Genomic DNA, 27823 nt, shown 5'->3' on the forward strand with positions numbered 1-27823 from the left:
TTTATTGATAGATTTTCCTGAGTATCTCAGTGCCAAAACTTTTTCTAAAAGCATTATTTTCTTAATCACTAAAGTTTTCCAAGTGCCCCTGGATAAAACACATCAGGGCAACTTTCTTGTTCTGCATTACCTTTGACTTGTTCCTTTCCTCTTCCTTATATCTAATTAGCTCTCAAATCCCATATACTAGGTCCATTCACTCAAAAAATGTTTCATTTGCTCAAAACCTGTTTATTGAATCTCCAGTGTGTGCCACTTTCTCTCTCAATCAGGGAGGATTTATCCTCTGTGTTTTCATTCAGTGTTCTTGATTAACAGTTCTTAGCATCCTGTGACATGAGAGATCTGCCAGTGGCCCAAAAGGTTTCTGACGTTTTTAGCATCAAGGATATTACTTAGATGAACACATTGTCTCTCTTATATCCAAGCATAAATCTGAGAGCTGTCAGGTCTACATATATCCATCAATTAAAATAGGGAAATAAAACCCACACTAATTTCCATCTATTAAACACATAATATGCCAGGTACTATTGTGGTCACATAGCAAAGATGACATGGACACTCCCCCTTCCCCAGTTTAGTCCAGATGTCAAGAATGATGATGCCACACACATACGAAGAGGGTAGGAAGAGTTTTAATTCTTACATAATGAGGTTTTCTAGGGAGATCAGGGAAGACTCTTAAGCAGGTCCAAAAATGGCTTGACAGGGCAGGGAGAGGAGACTGGCTGAGCATTTATGGGGTAGGGTTGGGGCGAGGGGTGTTATGTGAGGGCTAGGCTTGCAACCTCCAGCTGGCTCCAAAGAGAGAGCATCTAGATTCCTTATCAGCTTGCTTAGATGTGGGGCAGAAGGGGAAGAGGGAGGGGCAGGTTTGTACGATGTCAGCAGTCAAACATCAGAAATGAAGGCAGACTTTTTATTATAATTCACCCTTGATGTTTGACTAATGACTGAAATGTGCTATGTTTCATTTAATTGACTTTGAGCTTATTTAATTAAACACTAATAGTTCTCTATGAGCCTGTATCTTGAGATCAGTAGGGGAGATGAAACTTTCACTGAATGAATCATGAAAGAGCCCAGCATTGTGTATTTTGAGAATTGAAATGAGTGCTTCGGTCAAAACTTCAAAGGAGATAACACATGTCTTTGTGAGGCCTTGTACTGTGGCTTTAGTTTGTATGGAGACATGTGTGACCTTGATTTCTATTTTGGGGATCTGTGAGGCAAGAGATTTATGGAGTTCTTTACCCCAAAGGGGGCAACCTTGGATGAGGTTGGCAAGACCAATGGCCAGACCATTGACGATGGTCTATGAGTCTATAAAAGTATACGGATGGGGCTCATTGTGAGTCAGGGCATTCAGTGCTAAGATAACTTTCTGAAATTCAGTGAATTGTGCTGACCCTTGGGTTCCATCCTTTTTTAGGGATGTCCTCATTAGGGGTGAAAAGTGCCATCACATTGGTTGTGGTTATGATCTTACTTGCCGTGGTTATGTGCGATAGCAGGGCTGTTGCGGTACCCCATGGATAGCCAGGTAAAGCTGTGTTGTGTCCCTTTGATGGTGAAGACAAATTGTGAATGAGAAGCTGTTAAAATAAGCACTGAATAGGAGAGATTTAGCAAAATCTATGACTGCAAAGTATTTACCAGTTGCTAATTAGATGAAGTCAGTAATTTACATAATACTGGATATGGGGGGGGGGCTCAGTGGGTGGGACGGTGACACTTAAGATTCCAGTATCCATGGTGAGGTACCATTCATTCCTTCCAAGATTTAGGAACTGGCCAACCTGTGCTATCAAATGGAGCAAAAATGGGGATCATCTTTCCCTTCTTTAAATACATCTTGGATAACATGTTTCCATCTAAAATGCCCTGTTTTGATTTATACTGGGTCTTATTAAATATTTTAACCAGGGGCAGGAAGGTCTACGGGGCTCCATTTTTTTTTTTTTTTAAAGCTGATTGTAAGTGGCGGCAGGGGTTTAAATGAATTTTAATTTATTACACTTTGAATCAGAGTGTCCATGCCCACTCTGGGATATTTTAGGGCAATGGGCACTTTGACTGTGGGAGATTTAGGCAAGGCGATATTTCTGACAGTGAAGCAGAAGCACATGTTTTTGTTCTTGTATTTTATGTTCAGTGACTCCCATAAGATTATAGGGAGGATGGGGCGCCTGGGTGGCTCGTGGGTTAAAGCCTCTGCCTTCAGGTCAGGTCGTGATCCCAGAGTGCTGGGATGGAGTCCCGCATCGGGCTCTCTGCTCACTGGGGAGCCTGCTTCCTCCTCTCTCTCTGCCTACCTCTCTGCCTACTTGTGATCTCTGTCTGTCAAATAAATAAATAAAATCTCAAAAAAAAAAAAAAAGATTATAGGGAGGAGGACCATGTTTAAGTTTAGTGGGTTCCTCTGAGTCTCAGTATTGACTAAGGCCTCCAATTGGTGTATCTCAGTAGATATTAAAGTTAATTCAGAACCTCTGCTGTAAGGTTGCAAAAGCCAATCTACTTCCTTTTACCTTTTTATTCTAGAAATTCTTTTAGTAAATTTGGATTTCCAATTGGGTCAAATCTCTGTTTCAGTTTTGTTCCCTTCTCTTTCTAAGTGGTACTACAACAATCATCATCATCATCATCATCATCATCATCATCAACATCCCCTGGGGTGGTTTCTATACTTTGGGGAGTGAGTCATCTCTGTCCTGCTCATGTTTAGCAACTTCTTCCTCCAGAGACCCTCAAATTAGTATCATCAGGATTCAGGGCCTCCCTCCATAGTGATAATTGCTTTTTGGAGTTTTAGGACCCATAGCTTAAGTAGTATTTAAATAAACCCTTTGTGCCATAGGGCCGCTATGAGTGTTTTTTCTGTAACCGTGAGGACAAAACTTGTTATGATAGGGGCATAGGCAGCAGCAAATGCATTTTGAGGATCCAAGCACTTTTAAGGGCATAAAATCAGGATATTCTTCCACACGAGTGACACCCCCCCGCCCCCCCACGGACATGTGTAGTGTGTAGAGTATCAGTTTATCCCCTGTGCCCTCCAGGGGACTAAAGCCTGGTGCTTTACACACAATGGTCACAGGGTTAAGAGTCATTCCCCCAAACCTAGAGGCAGTCATGGCTGATGCTGGAATGGAGACATAATTCAGTCTGTAATATCCACATGTTGGTCAGGATAAGACACGTATCCCAGGGCTACTTTCAGGAGGGCCCCAATCCCATACTTCTGTTCCTAAATGCCAATATTACTGACTTAGGTTGGTTATGTATAACAGAGCCTTGAAGAACTCAGCAGATGTGGCACAAAGCTATTCAGCTCGAAGTGCAAGCTAGCCAGCAGGCAGCAGCAAGTCGAAGAAGATCCTGGCCGGCAGCAGCTCATAATGCATGCTTTCCAGGGGGCAGCTAAGCCCACTTTGCAAGCCAAAGCAAGAGAAGAAAGACCCTCGCTGGTGGGGGGCATTGCCTAGACATCCTGCTAACAGTGCCACTTCTTGTGGTCACCCAAAGCAGTGGGATGGACTCCATCAATCAGAATTTGGTTCACACACACACAAGAGGGTATGACAAGGTTTATTTCTCAAATCACAAGGCTTTCCAGGGTTAAGAGGGCAAGTTTCCCAGGTAGGTTCAAACTGTCTGGAGAGAGCAAACCATGGAGGCTGTCTTGGCTTTTATGGTGGTTAGGGGGTAGGGCTGGGGTGAGGGCTCCCACACCCCCACTCACCCACCAGGCTTCTGTGGTGTGACATCTCGCTGTCACCAAAAGAAGGAACACCCAGGCTTGCTTATCAGCTCGCTGAGATGTGAGTCCAAAGCAGAAGTGGTGGTGGGGGGTGCTGGGGGGGGAGGGTGGAGCTTGAAATCTGTCAAGGTCAAAATGAAGAATGGAATCAGGCTCTTTAGTGCAGATATGTTATCTCCTTTAATTTCCATTTTACAGATGAGGTAAGGGCTTTATACAGTTAAATAGGCCACGTAGCTATTAAAGAATTAAAATAGACAGTGGGTCTGGAAGTCAAACCCAGGCCCATCTGACTTCCCAAACTGTTCACTTGGCCACTGTGCTACACTCCCTCCCCAGAGGAGCGTGAAGCGCCCTACCACTCACAATCAGAGCATCTCAAATGTCACAAAGGGAGTATCAGTCGTCGCTGGAGGGCTCTATCTGTAAATAAGGAGTTGGACAATGTTAGAGTATAAAAATAGTGGTAAGGGTGGGAAATACAGGCCACTTGGGGCTTGAAATATATGTTAACTCCGTCCTTTGGTGTGGTTGCTCAGGACAGCTCACGACAGGGGTGCCTGGGTGGCTCAGTTGGTTAAGCATCTGCCTCTGGTTCAAGTCCTGATCCCAGGACCCTGGGGTCGAGCCCCACACCACCAGGCTCCCTGCTCAGCGTGGAGCCTGCTTCTCCATCTGCCCCTCCTTCCACTCGTGCTCTCTCTTTCAAATACATAAGATCTTTTAAAAAAAATTTAAAAAAAGAACAGCTCACAACAATTCCATTCGATTATCTGTACAAGCAGCGAGAGGCCAGTCAGTACTAACTGTTGAGTTTCTTAACCTCAGAAGGGGAGAGGGGAGAGACAGATTCAGGGCCTTTGAAGAGTGGCAACTGCTCTGTGAATCAGGTACACACATACATGCACGCATGACGCTTTTCTTCCATTTTTCTTTCTGTTATTTGAAATAGAAGTCATCTTGGGGAAAAAAAAAATAAAAGTTGTGGTCAAATGAAGGTGTTGTTTCAAGATTTTATTTATTTATTTGTCAGAGAGAGAGGGAGAGAGAGCGAGCACAGGCGGACAGAATGGCAGGCAGAGGCAGAGGGAGAAGGAGGCTCCCCGCCGAGCAAGGAGCTGGATGTGGGACTCGATCCCAGGATGCTGGGATCATGACCTGAGCTGAAGGCAGCTGCCCAACCAACTGAGCCACCCAGGCGTCCCAGAAGGTGTTGTTTCATTCCAAACAATTGCACTGTGGAATGTGATGGTGGCCCAGTAAGGTAATACACTAAGTTTACGGTTGTCAATGTCAATACCTAGATTAATTTCTCTGATAGAAATGAAAGAGGGTTGGGGCGCCTGGGTGGCTCAGTGGGTTAAAGACTCTGCCTTCAGCATGGGTCATGGGATTGAGGCCCGCATTGGGCTCCCTGCTCAGCGGGGAGCCTGCTTCCCCCTCTCTCTCTGCCTACTTGTGTTCTCTTGTCTGTCAAATAAACAAATAAAATCTTAAAAAAAAAAAAAAAGTTCACATTGCCATAATGCTTAAGGAATCGTAAGCTTAGCCCATCTGGGATGTATCACTTAATAAAAGCATGAAGCAAGTTTTGTATCCCTTGACTTTAGCTTCATTACTGAACCTAATGGGTCACTAAAGCCATAATGGTTCTTGGAATGAGAATTACTTGTCAGTGGGTGCATGGAACAAAGCCAAAAGAGCACCTTCCTTTTCAGCATTCCCATAAAGTATCTTACAGTGTAGGTATGTTTCCTGAGAAGAAGGTTAGATTTGAAAAGGAGGAAACTTCCCCTGAACTTGCCTTTGTCCCCGCCCCCCAAAGCCAGATGTGGGACTTTTCTCTAACTCTGCCTCTCACATTGCCAAACAACAGAATAGCTGTGCAATAGGGCATGTTTTGGGAAAAACCTGTGCCCTCGCAGTAATCAAGCTGGTTTATGATTTGGAGCAGAGACACCAATAAAACAGTGTCTCTATCAAAGAACCTCATCTGCTCTAAGAGACAGACATTTCTTCCTGATATTTGAAAGCAGGAATGCAGCTACTGCTTTGCCTCAGCCTGCAATGGCACAAAAATGCTTTACACTCTTCAGTGTGGAGCTACTTCCCTTCATCCTTTATGTGCCCTTTGGTGTCATCAGAAGAAACATCCTCTTTTGGTGGGTCCCTTTGGAGACATTAATGGCTGAAAAGTTGGTTTGTTTTTTTTTTTTCCAGGCATAACTTTAACGGGAAAAAAACCCTGGGCATGGAAGGGAGCATCTGTGATTCTCGACAACACATGGCTTCCTTCCTTTGGTGGAGACGTTGCATGCTTCATTACTATCTACGTTGGCATCAAAGCCTCGGCCAAAATCTTGAAAGGAGTCTTGTCTAGTGTCGGAAAAGCTGGTCTTTTCAGGAGTTTTTGTCCCAAGGTGCACGCATAGTATTACGTTTATCTTGTTTAAACACAAGTGTGTTGCCTTTCCAGAAAACAATTCCCCACCTCTTGTTTGAGTATTGAACAGAATTTTCACCTTTTTTAGGGAATAAAAAGCCCTCTTGCAGAACAGTGTGGCAGCAAATTCTTTCACTGCTGGACTTAACCTGGAGGGCCTTGCCAAGTGAATGAAGCAGATATTTCCACTCAAGTTCCTTCAGTTTCTGTTAGGGATGCTGCAGAAAAACTGTGAGCTCTTTCAGCCTCTCCAAAGTGTACAAGATGGAAAAGAAGGTGCTTCTGCAGACTGGAGTTGAGAATGATAAGCCTTATTCATTTCTTGGTGTGTTAAATTCTGAACACACTTAGGAATGCTGAGGAACTAAATACGTTCCGGTACCAATTCCAGTGTGGGCGGGGTATTCTCATACCAGCAAGCAATTCTCTGACACAGCTGGGTGTCCTATAATCCAACTGAATTCAGACATCAGGTACCTGGAGATAGCATTAGATCCCACAGGTTAAGGCTCAGTCCTACAAGACTGTCTCCTCATTACTTCAGATGTCCATTACTTGTACTTCTGACCAAATGGCTAAAAATCAGAGATTTCCAAGAGCTCCTCTTCAGCTTCGAATGATTTGCTAAAGTGGCTCACAGAACTCAGAGAAATATTTTGCTTACTAGATCACCACTTTATTATAAAAGGATGTAATGGGGCGCCTGGGTGGTTCAGTGGGTTAAAGCCTCTGCCTTCGGCTCAGGTCATGATCCCAGGGTCCTGGGATTGAGCCCCACATCGGGTTCTCTGCTCCATGCAGAGCCTGCTTCCTCCTCTCTCTCTGCCTGCCTCTCCGCCTACTTGTGATCTCTGTCAAATAAATAAAAGTAGGCGGAGAGGCAGGCAGAGAGAGAGGAGGAAGCAGGCTCTCCGCCGAGCAAAGAGCCCGATGCGGGGCTCCATCCCAGGACCCTGGGATCATGACCTGAGCCGAAGGCAGAGGCTTTAACCCACTGAGGCACCCAGGCACCCCCAAATAAATAAAATCTTTAAAAAAAATGTAACTCGGGAACAGCCAGATGGAAGGGTTGTGTAGGGCAAAGTCTGAGGAAAGGGGGGGAGCTTCTGTACCCTCTCCGAGCTTGGCACCTCCACGTGTGCACTAACCCAGAAGCTCTCTGAATCCAGTCCTCCTGAGTTTTTATGGCGGCTTCATTAGAATAGTGCAATTGATTAAATCATTGACTGTAGGTGACTGATTCAACCTCCAGCCCCTCGCTCCTTTCCGGAGCTGGAGGTTGGATTGGAACTTTCCCCAACTCTACTTTTTAAAAATTTAACTTAATTTTTTTTTTTTTATTTAGGAAAGGGGGAAGGGGCAAAGATTTCTATTTATTCATTTGAGAGAAAGAGAGAGCACGAAGAGGGGGAGAAGCAGAGGGAGAGGGAGAAGCAGGCTTCCTGCTGATCTGGGAGCTGTACCTGGGGCTCGATCTGAGGACCACGATGAGATCATGACCTGAGCCGAAGGCAAACACGCAACCATCTGAGCCACCTAGGTGTCTCAGAGATAGAGAATCTTAAGCAGGTTCCATGGCCAACAGGTGGCCTACCCCGGCTACCACGGGCTGCCAAGGGGCTGCTGTGGCCTGATCTCGTGAGATCATGACCTGATCCCAAATCAAGAGGCATATATTTAACTAACGAGCCACCCAAGGTGTCCCTGAAGGTTTCAATCCTCTAATCACAGGGTTGGTTCTCCTGGCAGCCAGCCCGCATCCTTCTGTGTGGGTCCAAAAGGTACCTGGTTCACATAACAAAAGACACCTTGATGGCTCTCATCACTTAGGAAATTCCCAGGGTTTTACGAGCTCTGCGCCAGGAGTGGGACAAGATCAAATATATATTCCTTATTATGAGTCATAATATCACAGGAACTCATTTGAGGGTGAGAAAATTACCAACAGGAAACCTCATTTAGAATGGAGCTGGAGGCAGGGGGAGCGCTCACACGCCACCACTCCTGGTCAACCGCAGACCCAGAAGGAAGAGACCAAGAACCTCGCCCCAGGGAAGGAAGGAGGGCTTGCTTTCTGCCCTGGCAACAGCCCAGCCAATGAGAGACTCTCACAATCCAACCAATGGGAAGCCATTATACTCAGAACGCCCCAGTTTGCGCCAATGGATTCTTTGTTTATAAGAGCCCCGCTAATCCCGCCCCTTTCCTCTAGTTAAAAAGAAACCGCCACCACCAAAAAAAAAAAAAAAAAAGCCTCTCCTCTGTTTTGAGGAGTTTTAGGAATAACAAGTAGGATAAGTTTGTTTTTGTGGGCGAAACACCCGGCCGGTTGATTTTTTAAGGGTCCTGTTGCCTGGTGACCGGAGGTGGGATCCAGAGAAGACCCCCCCCCCCCCAGACAGCTCTGAGGCGGGCTGAGGAAGCGGGTGCGGGCGCCCGCAGAGCCGGCAGAGGGGGGACCCCGGGGCCCGAGGGTGAGTGTTCTCCGGCGTCCGGAGCTCTGCTCTCTTCGTGTCCGAGCTCGACAGGCTGTGTGGGTTGGTTGGTTTTCGGGTGAGAGCGAGCGGCGTGGGAGAGAGTCGGAAGCCCAACAAGCAGGCTCTAGGCCCGGCGGGAGCCGCCCTCGGGGTTCGGGTCTCCCGTCGCCGAGACCGTGACCTGACCGGACATCCGGAGTGGGCGCCTGCGGGCCACCTTGGCAAGGCCCAGTTGGTTAAGCGAGTGACTTCAGCTCAGGTTATCCTCGGTCCTGGGATCGAGTCCGGCGCGCGGCTCCCGGGTCAGCGTGGAACGGGCCCCTTCCTCTGCCTGCCCCTCTCCCTGTGCACCTGCTCTCGTGCTCTGACAAAATCGAAAAACAAACAAACAAACAAACAAAAAAAAGAAAGAAAAAAAAAAGAAAAAAACTGGCGCTTAAGCAGTTGAGCCCCCCAGGTGCCCCTCTGCAGCTTTTATTTAAGTCTTTGCCCTTCCCCAGTGTACTTGGTTGGCTTTGGGTCCTGTTCCTTTTTTGGGACCGGATTGTGCCCTTTGGAATTGTGCTGGCCTTTGGTCTGATCCCTCTGGAACCCGAGTGTCCTTGTTGAGGAATGTCCCCTCTTTGCTCTAAGAAATGGGATCCTAGTCCTCGAAATGCTTGAAGATCACCTCCTGCTGGGATGGCGCTGGTGTTTCTAAAAACTGGGGTCCCTCCTCGTGCACATTTCTGAGGAATACGACTCACTTAACCAAAAGTAGTTTTAGTCCATCCATGGCCATTCTGGGGGGGAACTTCCGAGCTCACCTAACTTGTTTTACTTATTTTTTTTTTTTTTTAAGATTTTATTTCTTTATTTGACAGACAGAGATCACAAGGAGGCAGAGAGACAGGCAGAGAGAGAGAGAGAGGAGGAAGCAGGCTCCCTGCTGACCAGAGAGCCCGATGCGGGGCTCCATCCCAGGACCCTGAGATCATGACCTGAGCCGAAGGCAGCGGCTTAATCCACTGAGCCGCCCAGGCGCCCCATTTTACTCAAAATTAAATGAGAAAGCCGGGGCTCCTAAAACAAAACCAAACAAACTGAAGGAGATACCTATTGTAAATTGTACCTCGAGGCTTCCAGATGTTTTCGGGATTCTGTTTGCCTCTTTGCAGGATAGTATTTCTAAATTAACTGAGGCAAACAAATAATTGAAAGAAGTCAAAATGTCTCTTTTTTTCTCTTCGTCTCCTCCTGGGTTTCCTCCCACTTGGCAGCCACCTGCTCTCAGGCCGTGCCTCCTGTGCCATTTCCCTCTATTCTCTGCTAGACTTCCCTTTCCTTGAAACCTCCCCCTGCTCCCTCTTCTCCTGAACCTATTAAAACCTCCTCTTTAAAGTTGAGTCTTCGGAGAAGACATTTAAATACTGAAAGAGTGTTTACAAAGTTCTTTACTTTTTTTTTTTTTTTAAGATTTTTTTATTTATTTGACAGAGATCACAAGTAGGCAGAGAGAGAGAGGGGGAAGCAGGCTCCCTGCTGAGCAGAGAGCCCGATGTGGGACTCGATCCCAGGACCTTGAGATCATGACCTGAGCCGAAGGCAGAGGCTTTAACCCACTGAGCCACCCAGGCACCCCGCTCTTTTTCCTTTAGATGTTGAATCTATCAGGGTAGTATTTAATTCTGTGTTTATTCGTGGGCTGAGGTGATTTCTTCTTTACTCTGTTTGGAACAGCCTGCTTCTGGAAGGAATCAGACCAAAGGACCAGGATGGAATGGGAAATTTCGGGCAGTTCAGATTTAGTTAATTTGGCAAACCTGCTTGCTCATACCCTAGATGAGTCCACTAAAAGACTGCGAAAATCCTCAAATTTTTCAACTCCAGCAGGTGAGGGCCCCTAAACAAAACCAAAACCCTTCTAGTTTCTCTTGTTACTGCAAAGAGCCAGGGCACTGGCACAAGATGTTACATATTTGAGCATCCCAGGCACCTTCTGCCCTCTGCTCAGTCTTTCCCGTGTCCCCTCCGTTCCCAATGGTGGGCTCCAAGGAACTTCCCGGTCCTATTCCTTGTTGTGGAGAGAACATTTAGAATGACTCTGCCTGTGTCCCTGGTTAGGCTGGAGCTACCCTCTCAGTGCCCAACCCCATTGTCATAAAGCAGCTCCTGCCTCAGGATACTAAGACAGTTCAAATACTGGGGGTCTCTGGTAAACCTCAACAGGTTCCTGTCTCTGAACCTATTCCCTTTAGTCTAGGTCCTTTGAGAGAGAGGCACCCTTTTCTCCTTAGTTCTCAGGTCCTATTCATTTATTAGGCCAAGACTTCTTAGAAAAGTCTCTTGTCATAATTTCTTCCTCTCAAAAGAGGAAAACTAATTTTGGAATTTAACCGTAGTAACCAAAATAGCCAACCAGGGGAATTAAATGGCCCTTTGACATCTTTTCTTGCTTCCATCTCTGATGTTGCCCTGTAGCTGAGTCTGGGGACCCTGATCATTGATTCCTGTTGGATCAGCTGCCATCTTCTTTCTGGGCAGAATCTACTATGCAGCGCCCAGCGGGATTCAGGCAGATCCCTCAAAACCTCTTCTCAGAATGAATCAATAGTCTGTAAGGAAGTCCTCCAAGACAGTGAGCCAATATCGATTACAAATCTCAAGGTCTCATTATCCCCCGCACTAGTAGTCCCTGTAAACACCCCATTTTACCTGTGAGAAAATCCAGTGGCTGAAGATGGAGGTTTGTCCTCGACCTACTAGTAATAAACATTTTATCCCTTGACACCCTGTTTTCCTAACCCCTATATGTTGCTGACATCCAGTCCCACCGAAAGCAAATTTTTCATTGCAGATGATATGTGCAGTGCATTTTTAGTATTCCTGTTGATAAGGATAGCCAATATCTTTTTGCTTTCACTTGGTAGGAACAGAAATGCACCTGGACAGTAATGCCTGGGGGGTTTCACAGAGTCTTTACTTCTCACAAACATTTAAAAGCTGATTTGGTTGATAGAAAGTTTTCTGCAGGGTCTACTTTGTTAAAATATGCAGATGATTTGCTTCTCTGCTCCCCCTCTGAATCCTCTTCACAGGAAACATTATTCACCTATTGCAACTTTTGGCCTTAAAGGGACACAAAGTTTCCAAAGAAAAATTGCAGTTTACTCAAACTCAGGTTCTATACTTAGGGCATTTGATCTTGAAACAACCACTACACTTCCACAAAGATGAAACCCTTCATGACTGCTTAACTCCTGACAGATTACCTTTTCACTCCCTGTGGAAATTCACAGGAAACTCCTCAAACCAAAGCAGATTTTTCATGGTATACTGATGGTTCTTATTTAAATGGTGAAGATGGTAAATATGCTGAGTATGTTTTTGCATCTCTTTGAAGTCATTGAGATGGCAGCTTCATCTTTTGAGACTTCAGCCCTTACTCCGGCATGTACTTTAGCCAAGAAGACCCTAAGTATTTATACCAATAGCTGGTATGCTTTTGGGGTAGTTCATACTTTGGAATATTATGGAAGCAACAAGGTTTCCTTTCCTCCAAGTGGTATAAAATTTGAAATGGCTCCTAAGGGGACACCTGGGTGGCTTAGTCAGTTAAACATCCAATTCTTTTTTTTTTTTTTTTAAGATTTTATTTATTTATTTGACAGAGATCACAAGTAGGCAGAGAGGCGGGGGAGGGGGGAGCAGGCTCCTGCTGAGCAGAGAGCCCGAAGTTGGGTTTGATCCCAGGACCTTGAGATCATGACCTGAACCGAAGGCAGAGGCTTAACCCACTGAGCCACCCAGGCGCCCCGCAGACGTCCAATTCTTGATTCCATAATAGGAATCAATGATCAGGTCATAATCTCGGGGTCCTGAGATTGAGCCCTGTGTAGGGTTCCACGATGAGCATAGACCCTGCCTGGTTGAGATTCTCTCTTCCACTCTCTCTGCCCCTCCACTCCTGCTTGTGCTTTTGCTTGGTCTCTCAAAAAAAAAAAAAAAAAAAAAAAAGGGCTCTTGTGTCTAAAATTTATTAGATGCCATACTTTTGCAGGTTCCTGGGTATTCCAGACTCCAGTCCCTGGAGGCAGAGTAAACCACCTTCCTGATATTTCTGCCTATAACATTTCTGCCAAGGAAATGTGTAGCCAAACCTCTGTCATGCTCCAAAGGGATGTTCTTTCAGATGATAATTTGGAAAGACTGACTAGAGATACCCAACTATTGTCCCTAGAGAGGGAAAAACAGTATTGGAAATCTAATAATCATTGGCTCAATAAAAAGAGAGAACTCTGGTTTGGACCAAGTAACCATCCATTCCTGTAAGAAATTCTAAAATTCCCATTATTCACCACTCTGTGTGCATTAAACCATTGGTCTACTGACAGAATGCTAGCATTTTGGAACCAGGGTTGGTGGGGAAATATTAATAAGGCTTCAGAAAGTGCCTGCCTTACTTTCCCCACCTGTCCCAAGTATAATCCGGGGAAACCTGTTCGTATAGATTTCATATAGCTTCCCTGTCTCATGGATGTAAATATGTTTTAGTCATAGTTTGCACGATTTCTTAGTGGACCAAAGCTTTCTCTTGTAGATAGGCCAATTTGTCTGTAGCCAAAATTCCATTAGAAAAGATTATCCCTACCCGAGGAACTTCTGAACTTCATAGGGACCGGAGAACCCATTCTGTTGGTCAGGTGTTTCAACAGGTCTGTGCTGTTTTGGCTGGTTTTACAATACTTCCATTGTGCACACCATCCTCTATCCTCAGGGTTACTCAAACACACTGATGGCTCCGTGAGATTCAACTGGCAAAATGTGTAGAGACCCACCAGATATTTTGGGTGAAAGCACTGTAACCGATCCTTCTAATCTCAGATCCACCCCATTTGGAACTCACTCTCACCCTTTGAGATAGTCACAGGGCGACCGATGTACTTGGCCCCTCTCTCCTTTGACACAGCTGATGAAAGGACTTATGTTTCAGTATCGTAAAGGCCTTATTGCTTCTATTAAAATAGCCATACTTTGGTGGAGCAATTTTTCATCGTGTGCTTCCAGGAGACAGTGACCTTAGGCATTCCTTCTTGCTACCGAGAGATTTCATCTATTAGAAAAGACCCCCCCCCCCCGATTTTAGCCTTGATGAAAAGCCCTTATCAGGAACTGCTTTGTGTCACCAAACTGGAGGGAACAAACTCTTGGAGTCACATGAAATATCTAAAGAGAGCACCCACCCCTGACTGGACCCGCATACCTTCTGGTGACCTGAAAGTTAAGGTTTCCCAGAATTGAGGCAGGCGATGTGTGACAGCTTTTCCAAGATGTCAGAAGAGACCTATGTATCTTTTCTCACTGGTGTTTCCTTTCTTTTGTGGAAAGATAATGCCCTTGTCTGCATTTCCCAAGCTCTGGTGAAAGGGAGAAACCTCCTTTTTTTTTTTTTTTTTTTATTGCAGTCTTTAGGGAATAGCCTCATCTTGAAACCAGGACAAATTCTTCTTTCACATGTTTTTCCTGAAGGGTTAGAAGGTTCCAGAATCCACAAAAGTCATCCGAATTATTCACCAACTTGGCATTCTCATCCACAGTCATGATTTTTGAATTTATAACTTTACAGACTATTATGAATAATACTTGGTATAAATAGTTCTTTTGGGGTAACAGTGCTATTTAAAGATGTCTTCGAAGTTGTACTGTTTCGTAGAAAGTTCATCAGCGATTGCTTCCTGTTTAAACTTGCACTGCATCTTCCCAGATGCACCCGGTCTATTCTTTCTTTCAGGGTGCTCCCGAGGTGGCCACTCTTCTCTTACGGCCGCTCTTGGCGGAGACCTCTGGGAGGCATACACGAGTCCAGATTTGCCTCCATAGGGAGAACCGTTCTTCCTGAGGTTGGAATAAGTCCTGATTAGTAGTTTGGTTGCCTACTTTCAGACCAGAGTCCTGATTTAGAACCATCTTACAATTTGGAATGGTCATGTTACTTTTTCTGTTGTATAATTTTTTGAAGTTTTGTATTTTGTTGCCTTTCAAACTTAAAAAAAATGATGTACCCAATAAGGTGATGCTAGCTCAACACCTCGAAATGATCTCCAAGGCTTACCGGTCTTGGATGACAGATGGGAAGGGCCTGAGAGTTTCTCCCTCCTAAGCTTCCTCAGTACTCAGACATGGCCTTATGTAGTTTCCAACTGCTGTTGCATGCTCCCTCCAATGTAGGACGTGAGAACCAGGAAAGGTCCTCCTCGGTGCTGAGGGACAAAACCACTGAACGTGGAAAATGTGACTCTTGGTCAGCAGTGCTTTTCAGAGTTCTCCATCAAAGAGAGGGGAGGCTGTGAAAATTAATAAAAGGAAACTGTTTAGGATGGAGGCGGGAGGCTGGCAGGGGGAGCGGTCATGGCCAGCACCCGTCAGCTGCAAAGCCAACGGAGGAGTCCTGGCTTACAGGGGCTCCTACCTTAGCCGCTGCCTGCTACCCGACTACTCCAGCAGGAGGAAGCAAGGCTTTCCTCCTCCCCTGGCAACAGCCCAGACAAAAAGAAGCGACTCCACTTCAAACTCCCAGTTTACTCCAATGGACTTTTAGTTCACAACAGCCTCCCCTAAATCCCCCTTTCCCCTTTAAAAGAACACTTCTTTTCTTTGTTCTCCAGACTTGCCTGCGGTTTTGTCAGTGCTTGTCCTAAATTGCAATTCTCTGCTATTCCCAGATAAACCCATTTTTGCTGGTAAAAGAACTGGCCATTTTATTTTTAAGGTTAACAGGAGTTACTCAGACCATCTTCAAAAAAATTTCTTTTTAAAGATTTTATCTATTTATTTGACAGACAGAGATCACAAGTAGGCAGAGAGGCAGGCAGAGAGAGAGGAGGAAGCAGGCTCCCAGCTGAGCAGAGAGCCCGATGCAGGGCTCGATCCCAGGACCCTGAGATCATGATTCATAAGGACTTCTCTCATCTACCTAGCCTCATTAACTTAAGGATGAGAGAAAAAAAATTGATGTAAATTGAATGTTAAAAATATTTTGGAGAATTTGGTATTTATTGACACAACCCGACTCTAAGTTAGCCAAGTGAGTAATAGGATTATTAATTTTTTTGTTTCCTGTGTGTTTCTGGGGTTCAGGGTTTTTGTCTATGCAGGTACCATTTAAATGAAAAAAACATTTTTTAAAAGATTATTTATTTGTCAGAGAGAGAGAGCACACAAGCAGGGGGAGCAGCAGGCAGAGGGAGAAGCAGGCTTCCCGCTGAGCAAGGAGCCCAATGTGGGACTTCATCCCTGGACCCTGGGATCATGACCTGAACTGAAGGCAGATGCTTAACCGACAGGTCTCCCTTAAATGAAAACTTGAAGACAATTTGATTTTCATGCCAAAGACCATTCCACAATTACAACTTTTATTCAGGCCAAGAAATTGCAGAAATCTCATTAAAATGAGATTTTGAGAAGAATTGAAAATTTTTTTTTGTTTTATTTTAGATCTATTCCCTCTACCACTCAAATAGACCTTGAATCTTAACGTGTTATAAAAAATGAGGCCAAGGCTTTTTTTTTTTTTTAAAGATTGCTTTTAATTTTTCTTCATGTGTAGGAAATACATTTCCAACATAGAAAAAGAATGTAAATGCAAAAGTTTTGGTGTATGTATTTCTGTGCAATTTTCTGGGAGGAGGGGCCTAGATTTTTCAGCTTTTTCAAGGAGTCTGTGGTGCTCATAACAGAAAGAACTGGAAGCATATGGCCAGGTTGGGTGCTGTGACCTCTTCGCCACCTGGTTCTGATGACGCCCAGTCTCTGGTTGGTTAGGCTCCGAGGTTCTCAGTGTGCCTCTGCACCTCAGCCAGCTACGCTTTTAATCCAGAAAACTCAGGAGGGTTCATCAGCCCTGTCCCTGGTCCTTAAATCAGTCCTTGGTTCTTAAATCAGTCAGTACAGCAGCGAAGTTCTACATGAATCTCCCGAAGGTAAACAGATTTCTATTTAAATGTTATTGTGCTCATTAGCATCAGCTGTTTTCATTATAAATGTGCTGAGATGTTCTTTTCTAATCTGGTTTATAAGTTATGCTTACTACTTTGAGATGTTGAAAAAATATATATATATTTTTTCTCAATCCTGTGAGGAGACTTTGCTGCCTTTTTTTTTTTTTTTAAGATTTTTTATTTATTTGACAGACAGAGATCACAAGAAGGCAGAGAGGCAGGCAGAGAAAGGAAGAAGCAGGCTCCCTGCTGAGCAGAGAGCCCGATGTGGGGCTCAATCCCAGGACCCTGGGATCATGACCTGAGCCAAAGGCAAAGGCTTTAATCCACTGAGCCACCCAGGCACCTGACTTTGCTGCCTTTCTAAGTGGCCCCTCTGGCTGTGTGTCCTCGGAGCTCCTGCTCTTAGAAATTCTGCTTCCTTTTCCGCCCCGAGGATTTCTTCTATGAGTCTGTTATTGGCATAGTCTTCCTCCTTCCCACACTGCTGTGTGGCTGTCCTTCAAGATCCGGTACTCACACTTTCCTTTTTCCTTTCTGCATTTGTTCCTGCAGAGTAGCCTGCCTTCAGCTTCTACCGGCCATCCTGGCATCTCCGGCCGAGGCCTCTGCTTTGTGCCCTGCAGCCTGGCTTCCTGAGGCCTGGTAAGTTCTTGTAGCTGGTCTGTGCTTTATTTCAGTAGTACTGTATTGACTTGATGGCTGCCTTCCATGTATGGCAAGAGGTACTGGTTTCCACTCACATTAGTTATAGGAAGTTTCCTATTTAAAAATACACTTAAATGATGGGGTGCCTGGGTGGCTCAGTGGGTTAAGCCTCTGCCTTCGGCTTGGGTCATGGTCCCAGGGTCCTGGGATCGAGCTCTCTGCCCGGTGGGGAGCCTGCATCCTCCTCTCCCTCTGCCTGCCTCTCCGCCTACTTGAGATCTCTCTCTCTGTCAAATATATAAATAAAGTCTTAAAAAAAATGCACTTAAGTGAAAAGCGAGAAATTGATGGAAAACAGGAACTGACAGACTTTTTCTGTAAAGGGCCAGATAGTGAATATCTTCAGTCTTGGGGGTCACATGGTGTGGGTCCCATGGGTCCCTACTGCAGACTACTTGATTCTGTTGTTGTAGCTTGAAAGCAGCTACAGATGCTAGTACACGAAGGGATGTGGTCGAATTAGGCCTGCAGTTAGTTGGCCCTTGAGTGAAAGGAACTTACTGTTAAAATAAGAATTCAGGGAGTAAGTAGAGGAGAAATCGTAGAGCCAGGGTGTAAATGCCTTAGGATTGAGAGACTTTGTTCAGTATGTGTTCTTGGTCATGACTCTGTATATTGGGGATGCTCCAAAAACACTCACCCTCTGTCGTGAAGGAGCTTAGGCTATATGGAGAGACCAACAAAGAACAGATGATTATATTAGGCTATAGGGATGCCCTGAGATGTGCCACCGGGTCAGGGGATGTGTGCATGTGGGAGAAGGAGAGGCTGTGTTGGTTCCGAACAAACTGCCTCTTTCCCCACCTTCTCTAGATTATTCACCTGTATGTTATTATATACTTCTTGCTAGCTTTTGCCCATTTTACAGATAAGGAAACTGAGTTTCAGAGGGGTTAATGAATTGTCAGAGATCACAGAGCTGGTAAGGGAGGGGTTGGGATTTGAACCATGTAGTCTGGCTCCAAGATCGATGTGCTTAGCCACAGTGCTCCCATGCCTCAGTAACCTTGAGTGAGGAACTGGTTCTTCCACCAGAGTGATTCAGTATAGCAGAAACCAGCCTAATCTTTGGCATGGTGTCAACCTATGCAAATGCCCTGGACATCCTTCCTGTCACAGTACCCCTGCAAAGGTGGCTCAAAGAGTACATGGGCGAAGCTGGGCTCTTCACCTGCTCCAGAGGTAGCCTGAGGACTTGCTTACCAACCACAAGCTCTAGGTTTCTGTGGAAGTGGGAGGCCCCCAATCTGTTTGTCAAATCTGATACTTGACGTGTTGAGGGACGCTTGCCTGCTTATGGGACAAGACGACCACAATAATAATAATAATTGGTAATAACAATAATGCTGCACTGCTCTATGACTCACTAGGTGTTAGACACTCTCCTAAGCATTTTGCATGTATAATTAATTAATCCTCATACCAACCCTTTGAGGAGGTGTATGAGTTCCCTGTGGCTGCTGTAACAAGTGGCCACAAACTGGTGGCTTAAAAATAACAGACATTTATTTTCTCTTAGTTCTGGAGGCTAGAAGTCTAAAATCGAGCAGTTGGCTAGGCTGTGCTCCCTCTGAAGCCTCTCAGGGAGAATCCTTCCCTGCCTCTTTCCACGTCCGGTGACTGCCCTTGCTCCCCACCTTGGAGCTGTATCACTCCCATTTCTGCCCCTACCATCACGTGGCATAATTTTTCATGTGTTTTCTGTGGCTCCAAATCTGTCTCCTCACAGGGACACTGGTCACCCCACTGAGATGCTACCCTAATCCAGGAGGCTTAATTTGATTCTATCTGCCAAGATCCTATTTCCAAATAAAGTCACAGGTATTGGGGGTCAGGACTCTCAACTTTTTGGAAGGCACAATTCGACCCATAACAGGGAGGTACTATTTCTTTTTTCTAAAGATTTTACTTATTTGAGAGAATGTGAGAGGGAGCATGGGAGGGAGGAGGGTCAGAGGGAGAAGCAGACTCCCCAGTGAGCAGGGGGCCCGACGCCATGGGGCTCGATCCCAGGACCTTGGGACCATGACCTGAGCAGAAGGTAGATTCCTCACCGTCAGAGCCACAGGGGCGCCCGGGTGGGTACTGTTATTATTTACATTTCACAAATGAGGATCCATGGCCCTGAGAAGTTAAGAATCTGCCCAAGCCAGACAGCTTTGTTAGCCGAGCCTGGATTTGAACTCGGGTGTTCTGAGAGTCTCTGCCCTCACTGTGTTAACAACGGCTTTGGCTGCAGAGCTGCGTGGCCCCGCACTTCGGTCGCGCCACACCCTCCCATAGCATCTGGTGACAACGAACACGCACTGAACTAGCTGAACAGGAATGTCTGAAGCCCCGTGGCTGTGTCGGGGCGGCTCCCAGGAGCCTGAGGAGAGGTGAGCAGCTTGGCTGTGCACGGGGGTTCTCGTTTATCTCAACGGGAATCAGGTTCCTGGAGCGGCTGGGTGGGCACATGACCAACTCCTGCTGCCACCCGGGTAATTGGTTTTCTGTGTTCATTTCAATAATGAAACATATTAAAGGAGGCTGGAGATGCGAGGGAGATACTAGCATTGTGGAAGGAACAAAGAGGTTTTAATGTGTTGAGTTGGGTTCTGGGGAAGATGAGGGGCGCGATAATCGAGTATTAAAACAGACGAGATTATGCAGTGGCCCTGGCACCATCCATCACCGCCCTCATCCTGGGCGGGTGGCGGAACAGAGTCTGCCGAGATCCCAGCATTATCTCCGCAGTTTATTTACATCTCAAATCAGGTTGCACTGACAGCAGCTACAGAAATTCCAGGGAAGGGATGTAACTACATGATCTATTTCCTACAGAAAGTGCAAACACAATACAGACTCTCTGGTTAAATATATCACCCCAGAAATGATGCGACCGCTGAATGCTTGTCTGTACTTTACACTGCTTGTCGCCGCGAGACCATTACATACCCTCTGAGACTCTTCTGTACTCCGCCTTTCTGTCTGCTCCTGCACAGTCTCCTCGCGCCCCCCCCCAAAATGTTGGTGTTCCCCAGGGTCTGACTTCCACATTAGTGCCTTCTCTCCGTATTTGCCGGGACAACCTCATTTTCTTCATGGCTTTCACTGCTGGCTGGATGTGTACTGGGGACTTCCAGACTGGACCTTGGAGATGCCCAACAGTTGTTTTTCCCATCATCAGTTATTTAAAATCTTTTTTGGGCAGGTACTACATTTTCACAGTTAAAATCCAGACAGTATGGAGAATCTGCCAAAATTCTCCCTCCCTTCTTTGCCTTGTATGTGCCTAGTTCCTGTCTTCATAGGGAAGCAATGTGGTTTCTGAGTACTCCTAGAGGTTCTTTACATATATATAAAAAAATACAAATATAAATGCTAGTTTTTCCTCATTTTCTCATCAGATGTATCCTATTACACATGTATTCTGCATTTTTCTTTTTCCACTTTTGATCTTTCCATGACAGTATTTAGAGAAGTTCATTCTTTTTTCTTACCTTTTTAAAATTTACAGTTGTACAGTGTCCGCTTCTCTGGCTGTCCCGTAATTTATTTAACCAGTCTTCTACTGGTGGACATTTGAGTTGTTTCTAGTCACTGGCTGTGGTGGTTAATTTTACATGTCAGTTTGTCTGGGCCACAAGGTGTCAAACATTTGGTTAAACATTATTTCTGGGTGTGTCTGTGAGGGATTTGCTGGATGAGATTAATACTTGATTTGGTAGACTGAGTAACATTGTTCTCCCGGGTGTGGTGGGCCTCATCCAATCAGTTGAAGGCCTGAGGAAACTAAAAGGATGGATAAGAAAGAATTCTCTCTGCCTGTCTTTGAGATGAGACGTTGGTCTTCTCTTGCATTTGAACTCAGACTCCGACTGCAATTATACCATTGGCTCTCCTGGGTCTGGACTTCTCAGCCTTTATAATTGCGTAAGCCAATTCCTTACAATTTCTCTCAATAGATTGTTTTAGATAGATAAATATGGGAAGATACAGACATAATATAGACATAAATCCCAAAGGCGATCTGGATATATTATATGGTTTTCTCAACGTATGCCTTTCTAGCACCTCTTGACAGGTAGGAGGATTCCCAAGAGAGAGAGGCAGGCAGGCAGTGTCAGTGAGGGGTGGAGGGGTTGCTGAAGACTTCCTACCCAGGCAGGACAGCAGCACTGCCTTGGAGAAGGGAACATTCTTTCCAGGAGAAGGAAGAGAGAGGGTTAGGGAAGGAAGAATCCCTGGCTGGCTTTCTGATGTTAAGAACCATCATGATCTTGATTATTTCTTTTGGATTCTGGGAGGAGGAACCTGTGTGTCTTGTTATTATAGAGCACAAGTCCTGACCCACTGTTACAGACTGAATTGTGTCTCCTTAAAATTCACGTGTTGAAGGCCTGACCCCCAATGTGACTGTAGGTAGCGCCTTTAGGGAGGTAGCTAGGATTACATGACATCATAAGGATGGATCTGTGATCTAGTAGGACTGATATCCTTGTAAGAAGAGGAAAAGACACCAGAGTGCTCTTTTTGCCTCCATGTACACAGAGGAAAAACATGGGAAGACACAGACTGAGGGCAGCAGCCTACAAGCCAGGAAGAGAGCCCTCACCAGAAACCACCCTTGGCACCTTGATCTTGGACTTCTAGCTTCCAGAACCATTAGAAAATAAATGCTTATTATTCAGTCCACCCAGTCTATGGTATTTTGTTATGAAGCCCAAGCAGACTAATATACGGTGTTATTTTTAGTTAACTTTAATTAAATAAGGAAGAGATACTTGATTCTCTTTGTTAAAAAAAAAATTAAAGAGTTTTTAATCAACACCTCCTGTCTTGGTTCTTTCAACCAGTAGTTGGCAAACTACAGCCTGCAGTCCCAATCTGGCTCTCTCTCTGTTTTTGAAATAAAGTTTTATTGGAACACAGCTTATTCATTTATATATTGTCTGTGGCTGTGTTTGCCATATGCGATTAGGCACAACAGAGACCTTAAGGCCTGAAAAACCTAAAACATGGACTGTCTGGCTTTTTATAGAAGATGATCACTGACTACTGCTCTAGACCATGTCCGCAAGTAAGCACTGGTAACAGGTGTGAATTATTTCAACTTAGCACGGTGTTACCTGGGCTGTGTGTGTTACAGTAACAGTGTCCTATCCTTCTGGGAGTCTTGGATTTGTCCCTGTGGGTAGAAAGATCTACTTCACAGTTTTAGCTGCTGCCTGATATTCTTAAGTATGAACATACTTGTTTATTCTATGATTTTATTAATGGACATTTTTGTTGTTTCTTTTTTTTTTGCACAAAAACTGTACTATAACAAATATCCTTAGGCACATGTGTAAGTGATTGTAAATGATGTCAAGACTAGAATTAGTGGGCCATGAGGCAGATACATTTTAAAATTTGGTCCTACTTTTTTTTCTTTTTTTTTTTAAAGATTTATTTATTTGAGAGACGGGATGGGGTAGGGGCAGAGGGAGAGAATCTCTCAAGTGAACTCCCTCCTGAGCACGGAGCCCAATGTGGTGCTTGATCTCCAGACCCTGAGATCATGACTGGAGCTGAAATTATGAGTTGGATGTTTTACCCGCTGAGCTACCCAGGCACCCCACCCCTGGTCTTACTTTTTCAGAGATGATGCATTTATGCGATTCGGGGGGCAGGGGAAGATCTACAAGGTCTGCATTGCAGAATCTCACCCCCAGCTCTTTTCTAATCTGTTCTGCAACCCCCTCAACGCTTACAGATATTAGTTTCTTATATGTCCTTTTAGGGTTTCTTTATCAGTAAAGCAAAGAAGAATAGATATTCCTATTTTGTCTTCTCTCTTACACAAAAGGTAGCATCCTATCTTTTTTTAATCTCACGATTTTTTCACTTGACAGTATTTTCTGGAGATCTTCCCCTAACTGTAAATCTTCTATAAGTTTATGGGGTATATGCCCATGCCTTTTGACAGGGTATTTAGTATGTGTTGTACTTCTTTATGTGTATGTACCATATTTAACTAGTCCCTTATAGAGGAGCACTTTTGCTCCTTTTGCTGCTATACAAACAAGATAAGCACATTTTAAATTTCAATAGCTAGGGCCATGTTACCCCTCAGAGGGGCTGTGTGGTTGGCACGCCTTTTTTTTTTTAATTAAATTTTTAAAAATTTTTTATAAACATGTAATGTATTTTTATCCCCAGGGGTACAGGTCTGTGAATCGCCAGGTTTACACACTTCACAGCACTCACCATAGCACACACCCTCCCCAATGTCCATAACCCCACCCCCCTCTCCTGACCCCCCCTCCCCCCAGCAGCCCTCAGTTTGTTCTGTGAGATTAAGAGTCACTTCTGGTTTGTGGTCGGCACGCATTTTTAAGGAGCTAGAATAGCAGATAGTTGCTTGCTGTGTGTGCTCCAGCAAGTTCAAACTCTTGTCGGCCCCCAGAGCCCGACATGTTTTGTCATATGTCCTTGCTACTCTCTTCACGGTGACCTCCCTTTCTGCACTTTGTCTCGCTGACTCTTAAGATCTTGCTCGGAGTTGTGCCTTGAAAATCTGGGAGGCTGTCCCCAGCCCCTATAGGTAGCGTTGATTTATTTCCTCTCTGACCACAGAAGCTTGCCCACATTCTATTTTTGCACCTCTCACATTGTTAATTTTATTTCTTTACCAGTCATGTCTCCCTTTTCGTTGTGGACTATGTGAAGTGAGACCATATTTTTAGTCCTCTTTGTACTCCTAAAACCCAAGACAATGCCTGTTGTGGAATGGCTGTGCAGTAAATGTTGGCTGGATGAGTAACTTAACAAATGATCACTAACAGCAGAGATGAACCCACCAAATTGAATTTGGACAATGAATCCATGGGTGTGTTTATCCACCAGTCTGCCAGTCGTGCAGATCAGCTTATATGCATGTACTGATGGAATTTCCATGTAATTTGCATGCTGGAGGGGGAGGCTGCCAATTCGCAGAGGATTCTTCTAGGCATTTGTCATTCATTAGAGAACATAAGCTTGCATTGGTGTTTATGCAGCACAATGTCAGCCAATTAGAGGAGATTGTAGCTTTGGAAACAAACATCTGCTTGATGCTGGGTAAATAATATTTAGAGTCTGGTGTTTTGTGACTGTCTATATGATTAATTTGAATCCCATATAATTTAGTATTAGACCATGTGGGACTCACAGAGATCATGCCCATAACCCAGGTTATGGCCGCAAAAACTGTACCTGGCATTTCCTACCATGGCTGCAGGTACCAAGAGATGCTTTCTGGTTGAGGTGACAGCAGGAGCTAGAAGTAAGTGTCTCTTCAGTGGTAGCCACCTAAATAAAGAATAATAGAGATCGTCACCTGTCTCCAAGTTCGATCCTGGGTAACCGCTCTGGAGACAACTCATGGAGTACTGGGAGAACGAGACTGTATTCTGTCGGCCTTTGATAATGGTTCTCCTTTTTCCAGGGTGAAGGAGGTTTAAAAAATGTGGTAAGGAAAGTACCATTGATCAAGTTCCTTTTCAATGGCAGGTTCTTTTCTAGGTGCTTTTCTCACCTTTTTCCCATTTGTAGCTCACAGCACTCTGGGGTCAGAATTTTCAGTTACTATTTTATAAATAAGCAGATTGGGTCAGAGGGACTTGTCCTGGCCTTTCAGCGAGTAGGCAGTTGTGTTGGGAGTGAAAGCTGATCTGCCAAGCCTCCCAGGAACAGCCCCCACCCCCCCAGCGTTCTGAGAGGATGTGGCCAATGGTATTTGGCAGAGCCATTGGCTGTGACATAGCTTTGATTCTCTGCAGATAGTGCTGGGTGGATTGGCTTGAACTACGTCTCCCTTGCTTCCAAATAAAATAATTAACTGCTTTGGTATCTTTGTTCATGGTGTTCTTAAGAACATCCCCCCAGTGCTTTGTGTGGTGAGTTGATGGACCTGTCGAATAGCCCGCTCCTGGTGGACACGCGCATGTAGAAAATGATGGCCAAGTGGCCAAGAGGGCAGGACCTTTGCTAAGCTGAAAGTGCTGCCTACCGTTTTGCATAACCATCATCAGAGTTTAAAAAAAAAAAAAAGGCCACTGGGTTTCAACGGAATCATCTATGGAACTTTAAAAAAAAAATATGCATGTCTGGTCACCACCCACAGATATTCTGATTCCATGGTTATTTTAAACAAGCTTTCCATGCTATTCTGGTGCCCGGCCAGATTTTGGAATCTACAACTTAGTCTATGGATCATTTGAGTCATGAGAACTTGAATAAGGATTGCTTGCTTTGGGTACATCTTTTCTTGATCATATCAAACCGGTCTTTCCCGCTCCCTTTCCCTCCGTCCCTCCATGCTTCCCTCCCTGCCCTCCCCTCTCTTCCTTTCTCTCTCTCTCCAACATTTTTCGCTAGCAGTTAGAAATTCTTAAAAGCTTTTTGCCACAAAACCATCTGCTGGAGAAATCTCCCACTAGGTTCCAAATGCCAGACTGTTCTCAGTAGCAATTTTCCTTATTATTTTGGGGAAAAGAATGAATTACATTTCTTCCCTATGAAAGAAAATACTTTAAAAATAAAAATGTTCATTATGAACCCGTAGCAGTTGCTTCTATTTTTGAAAGAAATCGTTTTATTAGACACGTGTTCTGTGAGTTTACATCAGTTTTCCCTCCTGGGCTTGATTTTTGCCTCAAGGTTTGAATGTATGGACGAGGACAGTACGGGGATGCTGTGTCGGGCTGTGGCAACTCCAAAGGGAGACCAGTTTGGTGCAAAGGATTGCAGGATGTCTGTTGACTTCCTGATGCCCACACACTTGATGCAGGCAGGTCCTACAATGCTACAGGCCTAGCTTGAAGGTTTATATGGGTTGTCGCATTGCATAGTCCTCTCCCAGTTCAAAACCTTTCTCCATATCCATGAAAAGTATTTTATGGCAAGTAACAGGAGTGTTCTTAAGGGACTTGGAGAGCATAAGCCTGAAAATGCTTCCTTTGCCTTCATTGGGAGATGGTTTTCCTAAAGAGTGTCATTGGATGATCTGCTAAGCCTTTGGAAATTTGTTTACTATGGCAGATGGCTAGCTATCCACCAAGAGCTCACGATCCCCTTTTGACAGCATGGACTTGCTTGTGGGACCAGGGACCACAAGACACAGCTTCCCTTGCATCAACATTTGGTCATCGTTTAGCCTTTAACCAAGGGAACATGAGCAGAAGTGACATGTGTCACTTCTGGGTCAAAGTCTTTGAAGAAGTGGGTCCTCGAGTGTAGGTAATCCCAAAGCCCTGGGGGAAAGTGGAATTATAAGACAGAAGGAGCCTGGGCTCCTGGGTCACTGCATGGAAGAAAGTTGCCCACTGAGCAGAAATGCTCACTGGACTTTGATGTGAGTGAGAAATCAGGACGCGTTATGCCAAATCGCTGGAATTTGGAGATTTGCTTATTGCACCTGCATGGATTACCTTCATTAACCGTACACTGGCTCATCAGCCAGTCACCGAATAATCTTTATCGGACTTAAGGCGCTTTGACCTCCTGAGACAGGGACGCTGATAAAAGCAGTGGGACTCCTAATGTCCAGCATGGAACATACCGGATAGGTAAGGAACCTCTGTCCTGTAACAACTGTTCTGAGCGAAAACAGTGATATTTGTTAGCAGATAATGGGATGAGTAGGAAAGGATATTGAAGATAAGAGAGGGTTGCAAAGGCAACACCCGTTGGCACAGGCTGACAAATGATTTCTGCTCCTTCCCGAGGGGGATCATGTCCCACCCCAGTCATGTTGAAGCCTCTGACGACAGGCTCTGTGTCCTCTACCACCCTAACCCTGCAGGGACAGTTTTGGCAGTAACCAGGGAAGAGGATCACTTCGCAAATAACACGTTTCAGTATCAATAACAATAAATATCCTTGAAAATCTCCGCAAGCCAGGCAGTAGGCTAGGTAGAGCGAGGACAAAAAAACCCCTGCCAAATTGTATGTCTTCAAGGTGCTTACGAAGCAGTCAGGGTGACAGAGTATAATCATAAGAAATATTAAGGAGCAGAGGCCAAATATAGCATGAATGGGGAAAAGGGAGCTGACACAGGTCTTCAGGGGAGAGCAGCCCCACTTGGGCTGTGACATAGCATCAGGCAGAGTCCTGGCTGCGACTCTCATTTTGGCAGCTGCATCTGGATGAAGTGCGAATAGGAAGAAACAAAGTCTCTGTAGGACAGTTTGTTTTAAAAAATTCCAAAGTAGGGGCGCCTGGGTGGCTCAGTGGGTTAAGGCCTCTGCCTTCGGCTCAGGTCATGATCCCAGGGTCCAGGGATTGAGCCCTGCATCCGGGCTCTCTGCTCAGCAGGGAGCCTGCTTCCTCCTCTCTTCTCTGCCTGCCTCTCTGCCTGCTTGTGATCTCTGTCTGTCAAATAAATAAGTAAAATATTTATTAAAAAATTCCAAAGTAATTTTTAGCCTCTGGGGAAGCCTATAAAAG

At 45.0% G+C, this 27823-nt stretch overlaps 2 long non-coding RNA genes across 3 annotated transcripts in view; one reads left to right on the plus strand and one right to left on the minus strand.

Moving 5' to 3' along the window:
- Positions 1 to 3584: 3584 nt before the first annotated feature.
- Positions 3585 to 8227, minus strand: LOC309854986. 2 transcript variants are annotated; one of them, XR_014306528.1, is made up of 4 exons: positions 8152 to 8227; positions 4133 to 4189; positions 3749 to 3887; positions 3585 to 3660 (listed from the first exon to the last, which is right to left on the minus strand). It is a non-coding gene; the product is annotated as an uncharacterized lncRNA (long non-coding RNA). The 2 variants fall into 2 exon arrangements; XR_014306529.1 differs by having other exon boundaries at positions 3608 to 3887.
- Positions 8228 to 8435: 208 nt separating this feature from the next.
- The window catches only part of LOC309854969, an 84038-nt gene continuing 64650 nt past the window's right edge, over positions 8436 to 27823 (plus strand). Inside the window, exons 1-2 of the long non-coding RNA XR_014306507.1 lie at positions 8436 to 8683; positions 17218 to 17307. This is a non-coding gene — a long non-coding RNA (uncharacterized lncRNA). The remainder of the gene's footprint in view (positions 8684 to 17217; positions 17308 to 27823) is intronic.

The sequence above is a fragment of the Mustela nivalis genome, assembly GCF_964662115.1.
Source record: "Mustela nivalis genome assembly, chromosome: 19".
NCBI classification, from domain to species: Eukaryota; Metazoa; Chordata; class Mammalia; order Carnivora; family Mustelidae; genus Mustela; species Mustela nivalis.